This window comes from Cucumis melo, unplaced genomic scaffold, assembly GCF_025177605.1.
Source record: "Cucumis melo cultivar AY unplaced genomic scaffold, USDA_Cmelo_AY_1.0 utg001381l, whole genome shotgun sequence".
In the NCBI taxonomy this organism is placed as follows: Eukaryota; Viridiplantae; Streptophyta; class Magnoliopsida; order Cucurbitales; family Cucurbitaceae; genus Cucumis; species Cucumis melo.
Window position 1 is genome coordinate 1 of NW_026124565.1, and position 7,500 is coordinate 7,500.

The window sequence follows — 7,500 nt, forward strand, 5'->3', positions numbered from 1 at the left end:
TTAATCCGATCAGTTCATAGATGGTCGGCAAGTATGATGGTCTTAATGATGATCCTGCACGTATTTCGCGTGTATCTTACTGGTGGATTTAAAAAACCTCGTGAATTGACTTGGGTTACAGGTGTGGTTCTGGCTGTATTGACCGCATCCTTTGGTGTAACTGGTTATTCCTTACCTCGGACCAAATTGGTTATTGGGCAGTCAAAATTGTAACAGGTGTACCGGAAGCTATTCCAGTAATAGGGTCGCCTTTGGTAGAGTTATTACGCGGAAGTGCTAGTGTGGGACAATCTACCTTGACTCGTTTTTATAGTTTACACACTTTTGTATTACCTCTTCTTACTGCCGTATTTATGTTAATGCACTTCCCAATGATACGTAAGCAAGGCATTTCTGGTCCTTTATAGAGAATAGAAATCATAGATTTGTAATTAGTTATTTATGATTACTCAGGGGGGAAGAAGAGTATTTCATTGCTGCAAATATGGATTATTGAAAAATAAGACATGTATTTGGATATTTCCCTTCAACTCCACGAAATTTTATTCGTTATTTTTCAATAATAGTTGAAGGGAATTCTTCGAAGAGAAAATGGATTATGGGAGTGTGTGACTTGAACTATTGATTGGACCGTGTAGATATATGTCTTTTTATCTGCCACATTGGGATTCACAACAAAATGTGTCTTTATTCCAACCACCGCGAAAGCTCCATACAGAGGGTAGGCTGGTTCGCTTGAAGAGAATCTTTTCCATGATCAGACTTGACCATGTCGTGCATGACCAGGCTCCGTAAGATCCATTAGAATAGGTGATATATATGCCATAATACAGATTATGTTTTATCTATTTCACTTACTTAATAGTATGAAAATGCATTCATTTCCTCTGCATTGACTCGATTTATAATACTATCGGAGTGAAACAAGGGATCTAAAGAAGAACATAGGCTAGACTCTATTAGTAACAAGTAAATCCTTTGGGATGTAAAAAGTATCAATATTTTTGGGGGCTAAAGCCCCATCGCAAGGTTTGAGACGACCAGAAAGCACTTGAACATTATCAACTTTGTAAGCCTACTTGGGTATTGAGCATTTATCTGTACGAACTTAATTCCTTGCAATGGATAATTGTAACTCTTGAAAACGGAATCCGCTAAATTTTTTCTTACATTGAATCACTCATTTATTTTATATATGCTTGGATAAGATATCGATTTTTTTTTCTGGATCCAGTTGGTTCGTTTGATTTGTGCTCGAGCCGGATGATGAAAAATTATCATGTCCGGTTCTTTCGGGGGATGGATCCATAATAATTCACCTATCCTAATAACAAAAAAAACCAGATTTGAATGATCCTGTATTAAGAGCTAAATTGGCTAAGGGTATGGGTCATAATTATTACGGAGAACCCGCATGGCCCAATGATCTTTTATATATTTTTCCAGTAGTCATTCTAGGTACTATTGCATGTAACGTGGGCTTAGCGGTTCTAGAACCATCAATGATTGGTGAACCCGCAGATCCATTTGCAACTCCTTTGGAAATATTGCCGGAATGGTATTTCTTTCCCGTATTTCAAATACTTCGTACAGTGCCAAATAAGTTATTGGGTGTTCTTTTAATGGTTTCCGTACCGGCGGGATTATTAACTGTACCATTTTTGGAGAATGTCAATAAATTCCAAAATCCATTTCGTCGTCCAGTAGCGACAACCGTCTTTTTGATTGGTACCGCAGTAGCTCTTTGGTTGGGTATTGGAGCAACATTACCGATTGATAAATCCCTAACTTTAGGGCTTTTTTAAATTGATTCAATTGTGAAATAAATAAAATATCACGATGTGTGTATCTAGGGAATAGTTGCTTCAAAGTGAATTACCCCTAGATACACATATTTAATGAAATTTTTGATTTATTTTGAGTATACGGATTCTGTTAAAGATTCAAACTTCATTTTCGTCTTTTTTTTTTATAAAGTTTTTTTTACAACAAAAATCCAATGGATTTCAAATTTATGCAAAATTCTTTTCCATTTCGAGAATGTCTAATATATGTTTTACGTCTTCTATGCGAAAATGTTTGATTTTCATAAGTTCGTCTGGACTATTATTCAAAAGGTCAAATAATGTATGTATATTGCACCTTTTGAGGCAATTATAGATCCTAGGAGGCAATTCTGATTGGTCAATAAAAATATATTTTAATGCTCTTTCTTTTTTCTTTTTTCTTAGTTTCGCCAATTTCTCATGAAAAGTAAAAAGGGGTAAAGTAACTTTTTGTTTATTATTTTTAAAATGGAAGTTTTCTTTTTCTTCTTCCGCATGTAAAAAAGGAATAAATAATCAATCAAATTCCGAGAGGCTTCATGAAGTGCTTCTTTAGGAGTTAAACTTCCATTGGTCCATATTTCGAGAAAAAGTATCTCTTGTTTTTCATTCCCATTTACATAAGAATGAATACTATGATTAACATTTCGAACAGGCATGAATATAGCATCCATAGGGATAACTTGCGTCTTGAAAATTATTTGGCGTTTGTATATGATATCCGCGATTTCCTCTCGATCTTTAATTCAATACAAAAATTAATTGGTTCCGTTAGGTTAGCTATATGCTGTGTATTATCAACGATTTCCACCGAAGGTGGTAAGATGATGTCTTGAGCAGTTACGCATCCAGGACCCTTGACACAAATAGACGCATCACGAGTTCCATACAGATTACTTCTCAATACAATTTCTTTCAAATTCATTAAAATTTCATGTACTGATTCTTGAATACCGACTATGGTAGAGTATTCATGTGGGATTTTTTCAGATTTTGCACGTGTGATACATGTTCCCTCTATTTCTCCAAGCAAAGCTTTTCGCATCGCAATGCCTATAGTATCCCCTTGTCCCTTCATAAGTGGAGACAGAATAAAGCGTCCATAATAAAGACGCTTACTGTCTGCTCTTGATTCAACACACTTCCACTTTAGTGTCCGAGTCGATACTCTGATTTTCTCTCGAACCATAGTAATATTTTTTGATAAAATCATTGAATTATTTATTTCTCTTGAAATTTCTCTTCAATGTTTATTTTTACACACGTCGTTTTTTAGGGGGGCCTACACAGCCATTATGTGGCATAGGGGTTACATCCCGTATGAAACTTAATAGTATACCGCTTCTCCGAATAGCTCTTAATGCTGCATCTCTTCCGAGACCGGGGCCCTTTATCATAACTTCGGCTCGTTGCATCCCTTGATCCACTACTGCCCGAATAGCATTTCCTGCTGCGGTTTGGGCGGCAAATGGTGTCCCTCTTCTTGTACCTTTGAATCCACACGTACCGGCGGAGGACCAAGAAATTACCCGACCCCGTACATCTGTAACAGTCACAATTGTATTGTTGAAACTTGCTTGAACATGAATAACGCCCTTTGGTATTCTACGCGTACTTTTACGTGAGCTAATACGTCCATTTCTACGTGAACCGATTCTTGGTATGGGTTTTGCCATATTTTATCATCTCATAAATCTAAGTCAGAGATATATGGATATATCCATTTCATGTCAAAACGGATCCTTTAATTTCTTTTTATGTATATATTGTGGGTGGCCTTTAGGGGTCCTTTTTTTTATAAAGATTATCCTTGTCTTTGTTTATGTCTCGGATTGGAACAAATTACCATAATTCGTCTCCGCCTACGGATCAGGCGACATTTTTCACAAATTTTCCGAATGGAGGCCCTTATTTTCATATTTTTTATTCCTTACCTTAATCTACTTATTGGAAGAAAATAAGTTTCTTGAAATTTTCTATTTCGAATTGGATCTCCCTACAAAAAAAAGAATATTGCACGTGAAAAGACTACTTCACCTAATCATTCGAATCTTTGTTTCGTAGTCTATAAATTATACGCCTTCTGGTCCTGGTTGAATCGTAACAACTTACTGAAATTTTGACTCTCTATTACCTAGTATATGGATAAAACTATGTTGAATCCTTCCTGAAACGTAACCTAGAATTGGATCCTCATTATCTAAACAAACCCAAAACATATCATTGGTAAGTGATTCAGTAATTAAACCTTCAGAAATCCTTTTTTGCTCTTTCATTCCAGACGAAACACCCTTCAAAGTATCAATTAATCAAGGGGGAGTCGTATTATAAACTATAAACCCACCTCTTTTCTTTTTTTTTTTTTTTTACAAATAGGGAAGTTCTGTGTATAATTCGAATATCATAAAGATTACCATATATAACACAAAATTTCGCCGCCGATTCCCTGTAGTCGAGCTTCTCGGTCTGTCATTATACCCCGAGAAGTAGACAGAATTACAATGCCCATTCCGCCTAAAATTCTAGGAATTTTTTGATAGTTAGAATATATTCGGAGACCAGGTCGACTGATCCGTTTTAAATTTAAAATCGTTTTATATGGTCCTTTCCTATTTCTTCTATGTCGTAGGGTTAAAACCCAAAAATCCTTGTTGCTTTCCCGATGTTTCCTTACGTTTTCAATAAAACCTTCTCGTAAAAGTATTTTAACAATGTTTTCGGTGATGTTAGTAGATGGTATTCGAACCATTCCTTTTCTATTCATGTCAGCATTGCGAATAGAGGTTATTATGTTAGCAATAGTGTCCTTACCCATGATAAACGAAAATTATTGGTTACTTAAATTTTTGATCTAATCAACATTCTTTTTTATTAAATAGTTATGAATTTTAAAAGGTATATACGTGATACACAATCTACTAATTAATTTCATTCAAATAGTATAACTATCTCACGGTCTGTCTCATTTTATAATACTTCAGGTGCTAATGAAATTATTTTAGTGAAATTTAACTGTCTCAATTCTCGGGCAATCGCACCAAAAATTCGAGTTCCTTTTGGATTTCCTTCTTGATCAATAACAACCGCAGCATTGTCATCATATCGTATTATCATACCATTTTCTCGTTTGAGTTCTTTACAAGTACGTACAATTACAGCTCTGATCACTTCTGATCTTTCTAGAGGTGTATTTGGGACGGCTTTCTTGATTACAGCAACAATAACGTCACCAATATGAGCATATCGTCGATTACTAGCCCCTATGATTCGAATACACATCAATTCTCGGGCTCCGCTGTTATCTGCTACATTCAAAAGGGTTTGAGGTTGAATCATATTATTTTGGAATCTTTTCTTTCAATGCAAAGGGCGAAGTAAAAAAAAAAAAAAGAAATATTGTTTTTCAAAAAAAAAAAAAATAAATCTGCAATTGTTTTTTTTTCATCTTAAACAAAGATCGCTTTCCTTTGATTCTACATTTCTATCCCGAAGTAATGAATTGGGTTCGTATAGGCATTTTGGATGCCGCTATTGAAATAGCTTTTCTGGCTATATTTTCGGCTACTCCACTCATTTCATAAAGTATTCTACCTGGTTTAACAACAGCTACCCAATATTCGGGGGATCCTTTCCCTGAACCCATACGTGTTTCTGTGGGTCTTAGTGTAACGGGTTTGTCCGGAAATATACGTACCCATATTTTTCCACCGCGTCGTGCATTTCGTGTCATTGCCCTTCGTCCGGCTTCGATTTGTCTCGATGTGATCCAAGCGGGTTCAAGTGCCTGAATAGCGTATCTCCCGAAGCAAATACTATTGCCTCGATAAGATATTCCTTTCATTCTTCCTCTATGGTGTTTACGGAATCTGGTTCTTTTGGGGTTATAGTTGATGGTTATTTCTAAATTCCATCTCTACTACAGAACCGGACATGAGAGTTTCTTCTCATCCAGCTCCTCGCGAATGAAACGATTCAAAAAAATATACATGTATTTACTGATATTTTCTGAATAATAGATTCAATTATGGGATTTTTGATATTTCATTTAATCAATCTATTCGAAATTTGTATATCTTCTTTTCTTTTGATAGAAAACTAAACTGTTTATAGATTCTAGAATAATAGAATAAGTTTTTTTATTATAGTTTTCTAAAAAATTATAGATAATATAATCTCGTTTTGTTATTTTTTCTTTTATTATTAAGGTTATAACAAATCTTTATTTTGTTTTGCCTTTTTTTATCTATTATTATATTTGATCGACCCTAATTTAGAAATATAATAAAATGGAAACGTTCGCGGGCGAATATTTACTCTTTTTATATATGTTTTGGTTCTCGGGTTAGTTAGCCCATGAACCTACCTCTCATAATAAATGGATTGGTCTTGGGTTCCTTCCGCCATCCTACCCAATGAATTATTAGGATTCGTTTTCAATAGAATATTATGTATTCACGGGTTCCCTCGTTCCCATCGCCTCTCGATTAATGGTTAGGTCTTAATTATACAATGGAGCCCGTAATAAAATTTGTTTTTGAGTCAATCTTCTCAGTCTTTATTGTCTCGGGGCTCTTGGCTTTTTTGTTCTATGAACAGATTCATCTAATTATGAATTCATCAGTCTTAATGCTTTATTACACTACCTTTTATGAGATGACCCATAGACCTTACATATTACGTATTGGAATGATATATCATTCATATTCTTTTTCTCTCTTTCTTTCACCCTTCCATTTATCCGCATACTTTTATTGCTTGACAACTCATAATCGGATTTTTTTTATGCAAAAAAGATTTCAGTTGCTACAATGATATGACCAATATAACATATCTTGACTGGTTGGTTTTTTAGATCCAGATAATGCGAAGCGATGAGTTGGTTATTAGTTTTATAATTATTAGTTCAGATTATGTATGGGCTTATCCTTCTTTATTTTTTGGTTTTAATCCGAACATAAAAAAAACTGACGAGTCGCACACTAAGCATAGCAATTATCTCAAATGATTAATTTCATTTTTATTTAACCTTATAGAATTGCTCATTTTTTATTTAAACGAAAAAGACTGATTTGTCATTTCTTGGTCGATCATTGAATAAAACTTAAACACAAGTTGAGTAAGGGCTTATTATTGCTCGTCTACAAATATCCAAATTTTGATGCCTAATACCCCATAGATAGTTCGAACTGGATAGCAACAATAATCAATTTTAGCTCGAATGGTTTGTAGAGGAACCCGTCCTTCTCTGATCCATTCGACACGTGCAATTTCTTTTCCGTCTATACGTCCGGCAATTTGTACTTGAATTCCCTTTGTACCCGCCTGTTCAGTTAATTCAATAGCTTTTTTCATTGCTTTGCGAAATGAAACTCTATTCTTTAATTGTCCGGCTATAAATTCTGCGAGAATATTAGGGTGTCCATAAGGGTTTCCTATTCTTGTAATAGCAATGTTAAGTTTTCGGTTCCCAGAATTTAATTCTTTTTGTACATTCATCTGTAATTCTTCGATTTTTCGAGACCCACCTTCTATTAATAACTTTGGGAATCCCATAAAGATTATCACTTGAATAAGATCAATTCTTTTTTGAATCTCGATACGTGCAATTCCTTCAACACCAGAAAATATTCTCATGTTTTTTTGTACATAATTCCGGATACAATCTCGTATTTTT